This window comes from Schistocerca cancellata, chromosome 10, assembly GCF_023864275.1.
Source record: "Schistocerca cancellata isolate TAMUIC-IGC-003103 chromosome 10, iqSchCanc2.1, whole genome shotgun sequence".
NCBI classification, from domain to species: Eukaryota; Metazoa; Arthropoda; class Insecta; order Orthoptera; family Acrididae; genus Schistocerca; species Schistocerca cancellata.
In genome coordinates this window covers 12,861,129-12,876,668 of record NC_064635.1, presented here as the reverse complement: position 1 = coordinate 12,876,668, position 15,540 = coordinate 12,861,129, and positions in this window count along the sequence as shown.

The window sequence follows — 15,540 nt, the reverse complement described above, 5'->3', positions numbered from 1 at the left end:
ACGATTTCATGAGTGTACCGTGAATATCAGGAATCCGTTAAAACATCAAATCTCCGACATCGCTGCAGCCAGATAAAGATCTTGCAAGAATGCGACCAACGATGACTGAAAAGAATCGTTCAACGTGACAAAACTTCCGAAAACTGCGGCAGATTTCAGTGCTGGGCCATCAACAAGTGTCGGTGTGTGAACCATTCAACGAAACGTGATCAATTTGGACTTTCGGAGCCGAAGGCCCACTCATGATGACTGCACGACACAAGTCTTTACGCCTCGCCTTGGCCCGTCAACACCTATATCGGACTGTTGATGACAGGAAACATGTTGCCTGGTCGGATGAGTCTCGTTTCAAACTGTATCGAGCGGATGGGCGTGTACGGGTGTGGAGACAACCTCATGAATCCATTGACCCTGCATGGGAGCAGGGGTCAGTTCGAGCTGGTGGAGGCTCTGAAATGGTGTGGGTCGTGTGCAGTTGAAGGGTATGGGACCACTGATACATCTAGATATGACTTTGACAAGTTACACGTACGTAATCATCCTGGCTGATCAACTGCACGAATTCACGTCCACTGTGCATTCCGGCGGACTTGGGCAATTCCAGCAGCACATGACGCGCCCAGAATTGCTACAGAATGGCTCCAGGAACAATCTTCTGAGTTTAAACACTTCCACTGGCCACCAAAGTCCCCATGCATGAATATTTTTACTGCTACGGTCGCAGGTTCGAATCCTGCCTGCCGGCCGCGGTGGTCTAGCGGTTCTGGCGCTGCAGTCCGGAACCGCGGGACTGCTACGGTCGCAGGTTCGAATCCTGCCTCGGGCATGGGTGTGTGTGGTGTCCTTAGGTTAGTTAGGTTTAAGTAGTTCTAAGTTCTAGGGGACTGATGACCACAGATGTTAGGTCCCATAGTGCTCAGAGCCATTTCAACCATGAATATTTTTGAGCATATCTGGGATGCCTTGCAACGTGCTGTTCAGAAGAGATCCTCCATCGCCTCGTATCCTTAGGGATGTACGGGCAGCCCTGCAGGATTGATGGTGTCAATTGCCTCCCACACTTCTTCAGATATTAGTCGAGTCCATGCCACGTCGTGTTGCGGCACTTCTGCGTGCTCGAGGAGTCCCTACACGATATTAGGCAGGTATACCAGTTTCTTAAGCTCTTCAGTGTATAACTGTTGTACTTGTACTTGCCAACTAATGTTTGATTATCTTACGATCGCTTTCAGCTCTCTCACTCCTGTGGCGAAAAAACGGCGCGTAGCTAGCGCCACCTTGTCCCGAGATGGATTTAACATGACGTAGCGAGAGAGATCAGGGCTGCACAATAGGCTGTTAGAATCGCGGAAACTATGCAACAAATCTCTTACTTCATTTTTTTTTTACAGACTTCTGGGTCTTCTCAGCATCCAATACACTGCGTGTGTACATTTTCCAACGCTAATCATAGAGGTAAAAAAAAGAAAAAAATAGGTTTCGACATGACATGTGTAAGTAGGCTGTTTAGGTTTTTATATTGGTAACGCCACGTAGCGCTCTGTATGAAAATCACTGTCTGTGCTGTCTGTGGCCAGTTTGAATTGTTGTCAGCCATTGTAGTGTTGGGCAAGTGGATGTTAACAGCGCGTAGCGTTGCGCAGTTGGAGGTGAGCCGCCAGCAGTGGTGGATGTGAGGAGAGAGATGGCGGAGTTTTGAAATTTGCAATACTGGATATCATGAACTGCTATATACATTGTGACTTTTGAACACTATTGAGGTAAATACATTGTTTGTTCTCTATTAAAGTCTTTCATTTGCTAACTATACGTATCAGTAGTTAGTGCCTTCCGTAGTTTGAATCTTTTATTTAGCTGGCAGTAGTGGCGTTCGCTGTATTGCAGTAGTTCGAGTAACGAAGATTTTTGGTGAGGTAAGTGATTTGTGAAACGTATAGGTTAATGTTAGTCAGGGCCATTCTTTTGTAGGGATTTTTGAAAGTCAGATTGCGTTGCGCTAAAAATATTGTGTGTCACTTTAGTGAATGTTCGAGTACGTTCAGTTTTGCTCAGCTGTTTGAAAAGCAAATAGTATAAGAGGTTTATCAGCACAGTAATTCAGAAATTGTTCTAAGGGGACGTTTCACATGTCTGACCATTACGTTGTCACTGTAAAGGTAAAAGGAAGCGAGCTCCCTAGCACAGAAAGGTTAGTGTATTAAAGTTACGAAGTGACATATCTACACATAGCAACCTTCTCGTCCCTGAGAAAATGGGAACCACAACAAGAATAATATTAGCAACACATGGAGTAACACTTAACAATCATTCATTATAAGTACAGGGCGTTTCAAAGTATTTGCATCATGAATCTAGGGTTGACAGATCACGTCAAAAGCAATCCAGTAGTCTGGTTTCTCTTTGGTACTCTCAGTTTCATTTCCTGTCTCGTGCATGAGTGACGGCACCTAATTTGGGTGCATCTAACAGCCTTTACATACGACCGTAAATTCTTTTGGTTTTATGAAACATCATTTGACAGTATTCTGGTATGGCAGTCACTGCAGGCTTCACGCATTTCGCTCTTGACCGCCATCATTCAGCATTTCGGCTATTTACGACGAATGTACCTGAATAATTTCCTAGATCTATCTGTCTCATTTCGTCAGCATTCCCCTATTGCCCTATATCAATAAGTGTTTATTTAGCAATTGCAGTCACGTTCGGTGGAACAGAAGATTGGCAGGTGAGGCTAATTTGCCAGTTGACAGGTAATCAGCGGCCGACAGGTCAGTAATTCCGTTTCGGATCGCATTTCGTCCAATTCCAGTTAATGCCGACAACTAGAACTCTATGTGGTATTACACTTCATTACGCAATGAATTTCATAAATGTTAATGCATCAAAAGTGGTCTCTTTTCTTATTTCCGATATCTGGGTGCAGTTTTGAGAGACTGTGGTAGTACCTCATATTTATTGTGATTGACGATTGGATTACGACCGCTAAAGTCGATATAATTTGAGTTATTGAAGGTGTGCCGGGAGAACCACCTACGTAATGGCCATGAAATAAAAAATTCCCGGAGAAATAAATTTACTGATACAAAAAATCATAACTACGATCTTAGAGTTCACGTCTGACTGCTTTAAATAATATTCCTTCCATGTACATTATTAAGCATCTTGAATTGTTATGGTCTCATCAAGAAGTTCTCCTGCCATCTTTTCATTGGTCGACTTAGACATCTTACATCGTTTGTCTGCTAGAGTAACATCGATTTTGGGATCATCTTTGAGCCTATTCGTTGTTGATGCTTTCTCCGTTTGTGTTTTGATAGTTCTGAATACAGTGTAAGATGGTTTCCATTTTAAGTTCCTTCAATACTTCATCTTCCTTTAGTGATACCATCTGGTGTAACCAGTTGTTCGTCTCAAGAAGTTCATTTCACTAGTAGGACTTTTTCGTGTTTCCCCTTTTCTCTCTGGGCTTCAGATCCGTAGAACAGTACTGGTCTCGCTAACGTCTTATAAAAGTGTACTCTGGTGTGCCTCTGGGGTAGGAAAGGTTCCGTTGCACTATTAAAAGCCGGCCGGTGTGGCCGTGCGGTTAAAGGCGCTTCAGTCTGGAACCGCGTGACCGCTACGGTCGCAGGTTCGAATCCTGCCTCGGGCATAGATGTGTGTGATGTCCCTAGGTTAGTTAGGTTTAATTAGTTCTAAGTTCTAGGCGACTGATGACCTCAGAAGTTAAGTCGCTTAGTGCTCAGAGCCATTTGAACCATTTGAACACTATTAAATCCCTCCCTTTGTTTTTGTACAACTGGTTTCCTTTTAGCTAAATCTGTTTCTTCCACAAAGATGAGCTTACAACCTCAATATGTAAATTTATTCACTCTTTCCAAATTTAATTTTTGAAACGGCCTTACTTTGTCCTCGGTATTTCCCGCGGAAAGCAATAGTTTGTTTTCTCCGTGTTCATGTTCATGCTGTATTTCTGGGATATGATCTGTAAACAGTGTAGCCCTACAGAACGATCCAGGTCAACCTCCTAATACGCTGCAGAAGCTAAATCAAGAGCAAAAAGTAAAGTATCTGATTTTGCGTTTATGTTGATTTGAATGAAGCCATCTGACGTTTGTCTCCGTTCTTCCATCATTTTATTCATATTGTAGGCTTTCTACAAAAATTTATCTAGAAATGAACATACAGAGTATCCTATTTTCAAAAACCTTATTCTCGTGTAATCCGAATCTGCGTCTCCCGGCCAATAATGCCATACGATCAATTCATTTGTTTGCGGAAAAAATTAATATTTGGGTCAACATTTGTAAAACTCTAATTCCTCTCCCTCAGACCCCACCCTACGGCGAGAGAGGGAGAGTTTTAGTATTAGCGAATCAAAATTTGCGAAGTAAATAAGTATTTTTTATTTATCCGTAACCATTTTCTACACGAGAATGACAATATGGATTTTCTTGAATTGCAGCGCCAACTACCAAGAATCAAAACAAATGTTTCAGATAAAATGTACGTAGTTTTTTTTATAGAGAATCTGATTCTACAATAAAAAATGGGGGTTCCCATTTGAAATTTGAAAGTTGCCTCCCCCCCCCCCCGCCCACTCCCTCCCTTACGGAGCTGGGGTGGTGGTCTACTTTTAGCACCAGCCGAAAATAAACAACTTTGTATTCTACACATTTTGTCGAGCGTAGATTATTTTTCGAGTTATTCTGGTTTGTCAACTCAAAATTTGCACCCTGTATATAGGCACTGAAGCATTTTTTTTTTTCAAACGAAATTGACCGAGATAAAAGAGTGTTTCATTACTTATTGAACACCCCTGGTATTTCGTCAAGGAATAAAAAACCATACGTAACTAAACCATTACACTGCGTGTGTGGATTGCTACCCTTTATAATGTAATTATCACGTTTCTGTCGACGTAAATCCCTAGTATAACGAACTGGCAGACAAGCTGCCGTGTCGTTGCCCGCCAGATGGCGCCATTTGGATGCCGTCTGGAGTGACATGCGGTCAACCATCGCTCTCCCGGCCGCTGTGAGTGTTCCAGACATCGGTGTCGCTTCTTCTCATGCAAGCAGCTTCTCAACTGCTTCACGAGGTTAAGTGCACGCTGGTCCAGTCTTTTCACAAAGAAAAAATCTCTGTCAATGCCGGAAATTGAACCCCCATCTTACCCGTGGCAGTGAGATGCATTGACCGCTCAGCTAGGTACCGAAAAGGCGTCAGTTTAAAGCTCGAGTTTTTCTTTAAGTATCTGTACCAGTGTCCTCATCGCGGCGAGAGGAAAATTTCCACGCTTGTTTGTGGGAAGTGCAAATTTCTAGGTCTGAGTTTGTGTCGATTTTCTAACAATTCGGTCAGCGTTCTGACGTTAAAACTCTTAACTTTCTCCCTTTGTCACGCATTCTTTTATAGGTTGCTTCCATTCTTCGGTACATTGCACCTGTTCTAGCGCTTCATAAAGCGAGTTAAAAGTAATTCACTAACGCTGGCGTCTGTTTCGGCAGAGTGAAAGCTGTGCGCATTGCGTTGTTTGCAGATATTCTGTGCGTCTGTGGATCGCTGGATCGCCGGCCCCTTGCTACTATGTGGTGATTGGCGGTGACAGGCGGTGATCTGTGGGCAAACTAGTACAAAAGCTGCAAGCGAAGGCGGCGAGGGGGGGGGGGGGGGGGCTGCAACAACCAGACGTCTGTGAGTCGTCGGTGGGTGCACGAAGGCAGGTTTCAGCGCTATGGCACTTCTTGTCAGATGGAGAGAGGGAGAGAGAGAGAGAGAGAGGCGCAAGGGTGATGGAGAAGCAGAACAGCAGTAGGAACGTTGACAGTAGTATAAAGAACAAATAGATGGGGAAGTGGGAGAACATGATGATGATAGGGAATAGAGATAGAGACAATATGGAGACGGGAGTAAGGAAATGACTGAGCAAAATAATAAAAAAAAGAAAGAGCGACGAAAAAAGTGTAAAAAGTGACAGAGAGAGAGAGAGAGAGAGAAAGAGGGAGGGAGAGAGAGAGAGAGAGAGAGAGAGAGAGAGAGAGAGAGAGAGAGACAGAGAGAGAGACCACAGAAATGGGAAGGAGAGAAAACAGGGAAGAGAAAGAGGAAGAGAGAAATAATGCAGGTGATATAGAAAAGTTGAAAAAGAACTTGAAATAAAATATGACATCATCGACCGAGATACGAATTATGATAAGTAGAAAGGATGTGATAGAGAGAGAGAGGGAAAGAACAATCCAATCGGGACTGAAATAAGTGAAATGGGTATATATGAGACAGGAAAAGATATGGGCAAGATGGAGCAGAGAAGGTTGAGAAATGAATTGGTGACCTGCGTATTAAAGTAATGAAGAATAAAATATTGCAAAAGCAGTTTGATGAAAGAATGTTTCTTCTTTCGAGAGTAAAATAATTTTAAATCTTGTACAGCATAGGGAAACAGTATTGCAAGTCCACCTACGATAAGTAATATGCTAATCTTGCTAAATAACAACACTCTAAGCTGCATCTTTTTACCAAAACTGAACACTTCCTTCTCATAATAACTGCCATTGATCCCCGTGTAAGTCACCGAGTGAGATTGCAATTTCTTTTTCTGTAAGGGGCGCTCAAAAAGTTTTCGTTTGAGAGTGTTGGTGCTGCAGCGTATATGCGACATAGCGCGACCCCAGTGCGGGTATATAAGCATCGACATGTAGAGAAGGAATCAGTGTGGCATTCGTGCCTTTCCGACGTGAGTGCGGTGTAGACGCGAATGAGGAATCTGGATGCGGAAGTATGTAGGCCTACGTCGAAAACCATCATTGTGGACTGGTGCACGAAGTAATGTTGCTGCCTCATGAGAACGCGCTTCGCCGTATCGCAAATGTCGTAACGCACAAGTTACGCCAACTCAAGTAGGACTATCACTCCTTCGGTCCCTTAAGAAGGGCCTTTAAGAGTGGATGATTTCTGTCGGACGAGGCTGTCTGCAGCACGATTGGACTTAACTTCTGAGGTCATCAATCCCCTAGAACCTGGAACTACTTAAACCTAACTAACCTAAGGACATCACACATATCCAAGCACGAAGCAGGATTCGAAACTGCCACAATAGTGGTCTAAATCTACATCTACATTTATACTCCGCAAGCCACCCAACGGTGTGTGGCGGAGGGCACTTTACGTGCCACTGTCATTACCTCCCTTTCCTGTTCCAGTCGCGTATGGTTCGCGGAAAGAACGACAGTCTCAAAGCCTCCGTGCGCGCTCTAATCTCTCTAATATCACATTCGTGACCTCCTCGGGAGGTATAAGTAGGGGGAAGCAATATATTCGATACCTCATCCAGAAACGCACCCTCTCGAAACCTGGCAAGCAAACTACACCGCGATGCAGAGCGCCTCTCTTGCAGAGACTGCCACTTGAGTTTGTTAAACATCTCCGTAACGCTATCACGCTTACCAAATAACCCTGTGACGAAACGCGCCGCTCTTCTTTGGATCTTCTATATCTCCTCCGTCAACCCGATCTGGTACGGATCCCACACTGATGAGCAATACTCAAGTATAGGTCGAACGAGTGTTTTGTAAGCGACCTCCTTTGTTGATGGACTACATTTTCTAAGGACTCTCGCAATGAATCTCAACCTGGTACCCGCCTTACCAACAATTAATTTTATATGATCATTCCACTTCAAATCGTTCCGTACGCATACTCCCAGATATTTTACAGAAGTAACTGCTACCAGTGTTTGTTCCGCTATCATATAATCATACAATAAAGGATCCTTCTTTCTATGTATTCGCAATACATTAGATTTGTTTATGTTAAGGGTCAGTTGCCACTCCTTGCACCAAGTTCCTATCCGCTGCCGATCTTTCTGCATTTCGCTGCAATTTTCTAATGGCAACTTCTCTGTATACTACAGCATCATCCGCGAAAAGCCGCATGGAACTTCCGACACTATCTAGTAGGTTATTTATATATATTGTGAAAAGCAAAGGTCCCATAACACTCCCCTGTGGCACGCCAGAGGTTACTTTAACGTCTGTAGACGTCTCTCCATTGATAACAACATGCTGTGTTCTGTTTGCTAAAAACTCTTCAATCCAGCCACACAGCTGGTCTGATATTCCGTAGGCTCTTACTTTGTTTATCAGGTGACAGTGCGGAACTGTATCGAACGCCTTCCGGAAGTCAAGGAAAATGGCATCTACCTGGGAGCCTGTATGTAATATTTTCTGGGTGTCATGAACAAATAAAGCGAGTTGGGTCTCACACGATCGCTGTTTCCGGAATCCATGTTGATTCCTACAGAGTAGATTCTGGGTTTCCAGAAATGACATCATACGCGAGCAGAAAACATGTTGTAAAATTCTACAACAGATCGATGTCAGCGATATAGGCCTATAGTTTTGCGCATCTGCTCGACGACCCTTCTTGAAGACTGGGACTACCTGTGCTCTTTTCCAATCATTTGGGACCTTCCGTTCCTCTAGAGACTTGCGGTACACGTCTGTTAGAAGGGGGGCAAGTTCTGTCGCGTACTCTGTGTAGAATCGGATTGGTATCCCGTCAGGTCCAGTGGACTTTCCTCTGTTGAGTGATTTCAGTTGCTTTTGCATTACTTCGATGTCAGCCATTTTTTCGTTCGTGCGAGGATTTAGAGAAGGAACTACATAGCTGACTTCCTCTGTGAAACAGCTTTAGAAAAAGGTGTTCACTATTTCAGCTTTACGCGTGTCATCCTCTGTTTCAATGCCTTCATAATCCCGGAGTGTCTGGATATGCTGTTTCGATCCACTTACTGATTTAACGTAAGACCAGAACTTCCTAGGATTTTCTGTCAAGTCGGTACATACGAGAATTTTACTTCGCGCGGTTCCAGACTGTAGCGCGTTGAACCGCTCGGCCACAACGGCAAGCGACCATCTTCAGCCTGGTGCGTCTGTGGGACGATTTACGTCGATGCTGTAAGCGATTTTTTGTGATTGACGTACCGACTCTGTACTATACGGCCTTCGAAAGGAAAATTTTAGATCACCCCTTATAATTAAATTAGAAAATACGGCGAGTAGTGGAATAACGATACGCACTTATACGGATGGTGGTAGTATTGCGTACACGAGGTATAAGAGGGCAGTATATTGGCGGAGCCGTCATTTGTGCTCAGGTAAGTCATGTGAAAAGGTCACCGACGTGATTACGGTCGCACGACAGGATGTAACAGTTTTGAACGCGGAATGGTAGTTCGAGCTAGACGCAGTAGACATTCCATTTCGGAAGTCGTTAGACTCACGGCGTATAGAATGTGCCGAGAATATCAAGTTTCATGCATCACCTCTCACCATGGACAACGCAGTGGCCGACGGCCGTCGCTTAACGACTGAGATCAGCGGAGTTGTCAGTGCTAACAGACGAGCAACACTACATAGAATAACCGCAGAAAGCAATGTGGGGCTTGCGACGAACGTCTCCGTTAAGGACAGTGCGGCGAAATTTCGGGTTAATGGACTGTGTCAGTAGACGACCGACGCGAATGCCTTTGCTCACAGCGCAACATCGCCAGCAGCGCCTCTCCTGCGATTGTCACCATATCGGTTGGACTCTAGACGACTGTAGAACCGCGGCCTGGTCAGATTAGTCGTATTTTCAGTTATTACGAGCTGATAATTCGGTTCGAATGTTGCGCAGAGCCCACGAAGCCGTGCGCACAAGTTGTCAACAAGGCAGCGTGCAAGCTGGTGACTTCGCGGGGTGGCCGCTCGGTTCGAGGCGCCATGTCACGGATTGCGCGGCCGCTCCCGCCGGAGGTTCGAGTCCTCCCTAGGACATGGGTCTATGTGTCCTTCGCAGCATTAGTTTAAGGATTTATGGAAAAAGTTCAAGGCAATCGTAAAATGCGTTTTAGACAGGTACGTGCGCAGTAAAACTGTGAGGGACGGGAAAAACCCACCGTGGTTCAACAACATAGTTAGGAATCTACTGCGAAAGCAATGGGAGATTCACTGCAAATTCAAACGCAGCCAAAACCTCTCAGACAAACAGGAGCTAAACGATGTCAAAGTTAGCGTAAGGAGGGCTATGCGTGAAGCGTTCAGTGAATCCGAAAGCAAAATTCTATGTACCGACTTGACAGAAAATCCTAGGAAGTTCTGGTCTTACGTTAAATCAGTAAGTGGATCGAAACAGCATATACAGACACTCTGGGATGATAATGGCATTGAAACAGAGGATGACACGCGTAAAGCTGAAATACTAAACACCTTTTTCCAAAGCTGTTTCACAGAGGAAGTCCGCACCGCAGTTCCTTCTCTAAATCCTCGCACGAACGAAAAAATGGCTGACATCGAATAAAGTGCCCAAGGAATGCAAAAGCAACTGAAATCCCTCAACAGAGGAAAGTCCACTGGACCTGACGGGATACCAATTCGATTCTACACAGAGTACGCGAAAGAACTTGCCCCCCTTCTAACAGCCGTTTACCGCAAGTCTCTAGAGGAACAGAAAGTTCCAAATGATTGGAAAAGAGCACAGGTAGTCCCAGTCTTCAAGAAGGGTCGTCGGGCAGATGCGCAAAACTATAGGCCTATATCTCTGACATCGATCTGTTGTAGAATTTTAGAACATGTTTTCTGCTCGCGTATGATGTCATTTCTGGAAACCCAGAATCTACTCTGTAGGAATCAACATGGATTCCGGAAACAGCGATCGTGTGAGACCCAACTCTCTTTATTTGTTCATGACACCCAGAAAAGTTTACATACAGGCTCCCAGGTAGATGCCATTTTCCTTGACTTCCGGAAGGCGTTCGATACAGTTCCGCACTGTCACCTGATAAACAAAGTAAGAGCCTACGGAATATCAGACCAGCTGTGTGGCTGGATTGAAGAGTTTTTAGCAAACAGAACACAGCATGTTGTTATCAATGGAGAGACGTCTACAGACGTTAAAGTAACCTCTGGCGTGCCACAGGGGAGTGTTATGGGACCTTTGCTTTTCACAATATATATAAATAACCTACTAGATAGTGTCGGAAGTTCCATGCGGCTTTTCGCGGATGATGCTGTAGTATACAGAGAAGTTGCCATTAGAAAATTGCAGCGAAATGCAGAAAGATCGGCAGCGGATAGGAACTTGGTGCAAGGAGTGGCAACTGACCCTGAACGTAATGTATTGCGAATACATAGAAAGAAGGATCCTTTATTGTATAATTATATGATAGCGCGACAAACACTGGTAGCAGTTACTTCTGTAAAATATCTGGGAGTATGCGTGACGAACGATTTGAAGTGGAATGATCATATAAAATTAATTGTTGGTAAGCCGGGTGCCAGGTTGAGATTCATTGGGAGAGTCCTTGGAACGTGTGGTCCATCAACAAAAGAGTTGGTTTACAAAACACTCGATCGACCTATACTTGAGTATTGCTCATCAGTGTGGGATCCGTACCAGGTCGGGTTGACAGAGGAGATAGAGGAGATCCAAAGAAGAGTGGCGCGTTTCGTCACAGGGTTATTTGGTAAGCGTGATTGCGTTAAGGAGATGTTTAACAAACTTAAGTGGCAGACTGCAAGAGAGGTGCTCTGCATTGCGGTGTAGCTTGCTGTTCAGGTTTCGAGAGGGTGCGTTTCTGGGTGAGTTATCGAATATATTGTTTCCCCCAACTTATACCTCCCGAGGAGATCACGAATGTAAAATTAGAGAGATTAGAGCGCGCACGGAAGCTTTCCAGCAGTCGTTCTTCCCGCGAACCGTACGCGACTGGAACAGGAAAGGGAGGTAATAACAGTGGCACGTAAAGTACACTCTGCCACACACCGTTGGGTGGCTTACGGAGTATAAATGTAGATGTAGATGTTAAGTGGTGTGCAAGTCTAGGGACCGATGACCTCTGCATTTTGGCCCCTTAGGAATTAACACGCATTTGAACATTTTTGCAAGCTGTTGGTGGCACCACAATGGTGTGGGCTGTGCCCACATGGAGCTGACTTCGTCCTGTGGTCCAACTGAACCAAACATTGACGGAAAATGACTGTGTTCAGCAACCTGGAGACCATTTGTGGCATTCCAATAACGGAATTTTTATGTATGACAATGCGCCATATCACTGTGGAGCAGTTGTTTGTGATTGGTTTGAAGAGCATTCTGGACAGTTGGAGCCAATGACCTGGCCACCCACATCACCCGACATGAGTTCCATCGAACAGTTATGAGAGAGACATAATCGAAAGGTCAGCTGGTGCACAAAATCCTGCTCCAGCAAGACTTTCCCATTATGGACTGCTATGAGGCATCTCTTCCAACAAGTCCATTCTACGTCGAGTTTCTGCACTGTGCAGGACAAAAGGCGTTCCGAAACTTTTGTAACCTCGTTGTAAATTGTTCGTAATGTAAGGTTATGGTTAGGTGGTTTCTTATTCTATGACTGAACACAACTGTGTAAGCTGTAATGACATTCCAGAATGGGATTTTCACTCTGCAGTGGAGAGTGCGCTGATATGAAACCTCCTGGCACGTTAAAACTGTGTACCGGACCGAGACTCGAACTCGTGACCAGCTCGAGTCTCGGTCCGGCACACAGTTTTGATCTGCCAGGGAGTTTTTGTGATGACATTGTGTAATATTGCAATTTTGTCACGGAAATACACGCTTTTACACAGTTTACAATGTGACAATGTTAAGGCTGTTGTCAAAATGACGCATCTCGGCCTCTGAAAGTGAACTGATCCTAAACACAACAGTATTAAACTGTAACTCTCAGAAAGTTGAGTAATCCTAAACACAACAATATTAAATTTTAACTAGAGGGTTCTTTACAAAATTATTCTTACGATTCAGTTTTGATCTTGGCCAGTACTGCGATAAATCATCCGATTCCGGTTCAAAGTTCGGTACTACTTTTAGGATGACAGTCAAGTCTATGGAGGATGGTTAGTATTGTCACAAGTCGAGCAAAAGATTACCCAAGGTCGCCTGAGTTTGCAGTGGACGCAAGCTGGTGAACCACCACGTTTACGCCTCTCCACACAGTATTTTCCTTAGCTGCCATGAGTTGCCATCTTGGTTCAAATGGCTCTTAGCACTATGGGACTTATCTGCTAAGGTCATCAGTCCCCTAGAACTTAGAACTACTTAAATCTAACTAACCTAAGGACACCACGCACATCCATGCCCGAGGCAGGATTCGAACCTGCGGCTGTAGCGGTAGCGCGGATCCAGACCGTAGCGCTTAGAACCGCTCGGCTACTCCGGCCGGCGACTTGCCATCTGCCTGGCTGGTCTCGCCCTCTGAAATTCCTATAAAGCGAATTAAACCTTTGCTGAATTTTCCAGCAGAAACTCTCCCTATGTTTCTCGATATGCGAGAAAACATGAACTCACCCCTACTCTCAGACTGTGCCGATATACACGCCCATAGCTGGAGCAGCGTGCATATTATGATGCCCTCTCAGTTCTCACAAGAACAATTAACTAACGGGCTGGTTCTTTTCTCCACAGTTGGAGCTCAACGATGCTACAGCTAATTTCTAGCTGGAGGTCAGCCGCTGTGAAAGCAGTGTTCACACAAATTTATCCTCTGCATCATACAGACCGTTACGCGCAAAAAAAAAAAAATGGTTCAAATGGCTCTGAGCACTATGGGACTTAACATCTATGGTCATCAGTCCCCTAGAACTTCGAACTACTTAAACCTAACTAACCTAAGGACAGCACACAACACCCAGCCATCACGAGGCAGAGAAAATCCTTGACCCCGCCGGGAATCGAACCCGGGAACCCGGGCGTGGGAAGCAAGACCATTACCGCACGACCACGAGCTGCGGACTACGCGCTTCATTCTGAACTTGATGCCAGTTCAGGGAAGAGTCCCCTAAAACTTCCGTCTTGTCTTTCTCGTAGCCAAACTGTCTCCCAACGTGGATTCTTTCCTTCTCCACGTTATGGCTTTTTTCGAGCAATAGGAGCACTGCTCTTATTTTGCGGAAACTCTCTCTACCAATCACAAGGGTCCTACCATTAAACTGCCTCGAAATCTCGGCACTTTACTCCTTCCTGGTGCGTTTCTGCCATTCGGACGTTTTGTGCCTGCTCCAGATACCTAAAAAGTTACACGTGTCTTATCACGTGTGTGCCACTTGCAGTTCACGTGATTGAATGCGTCACTGGTTTTGTTCATACCCCTTTGGCATTGCGAAACGCAGTTTTCTAAAGCTTCTTTCTGTCGCACTTACGGCGGTTCTTTACTCACCTGCAGTATGCGTCACCTGTCCAGCCGCTGACTTGCTGCGGAATGTACCCCCTTAAGAGCTTTCTGTAGTGACTACCCGGGATGAGGCCTCTGTGTCTGCCCATGTTGGTTTCCATATAAAACGTTTCCTCTCGCTCCTTGTTTCACCTTCTGCTCATTGGCATGCATTATATAGGAGTGGTGTGTCGACTGAGTGTCATCCCTTTTGCATTACATACCTATAGGCAGATCTGCTCGTTACCGCCGAGGTAAGTTAGGTGTCAAATTCACCATCCCATTATGACGTATAAAACCCTTACGTAAGGTGCGAAATTTACCTTCATTTATTCTGCCACGTTACAGTAACTACACAAAATACTCGTCCAGAGCAGAGCCTCTTCATCCGACTAGAGAGTTTTTCACTCCCAGCCATTTAGTGAGGTTAAAAAAGGGATGAAGTGTTCAACTTGGTGAACACAATCTGCAGGGAATCACTTTTACGAACGACTGTTGCACTTTCGTCGTCGCGACATTCCGAGTGTTACGAGGAACATTACTGTGGTGCATGATCCTGCTGTGAATTATTTTTCTCGCTAATTTTGATACTTTCTACTTCAGCTCAAATCCGCAAATGTCCAGTCACGTCTAATAACATACACTGAACGGCTCACGCATTTCCGACCGGCAAAACTATAGTCAGACGTAGTAGGAGTACCAATGATCTCAGTATATATGTTGGGATACTGGAAAGTAAATTACTCGTCTCTTCTTCCCGTGCTACGACCATTGCACAACAAGAGAGGCATAAGCAGAAGAGGATATAAGTTCGGGGTACATGAGCTCTGTTCAAAAAATTCTGGAACCCTAAAAATATGTTCAAATGTGTGTCAAATCTTATGGGACTTAACTGCTAATGTCATCAGTCCCTAAGCCTACACACTACTTAACGTAAATTATCCTAAGGACGAATACACACACACCCATGCCCAAGGGATGAGTCGAACCTCGGCCGGGACCAACCGCACAGTACATGACTGCAGCTCCTGAGACCACTCGGCTACATCTACATCTACATCTACATCTACATCGATACTCCGCAAGCCACCTGACGGTGTGTGGCGGAGGGTACCCTGAGTACCTCTATCGGTTCTCCCTTCTATTCCAGTCTCGTATTGTTCGTGGAAAGAAGGATTGTCTGTATGCCTCTGTGTGGGCTCTAATCTCTCTGATTTTATCCTCATGGTCTCTTCGGGAGATATACGTAGGAGGGAGCAATATACTGCTTGACTCTTCGGTGAAGGTATGTTCTCGAAACTTTAACAAAA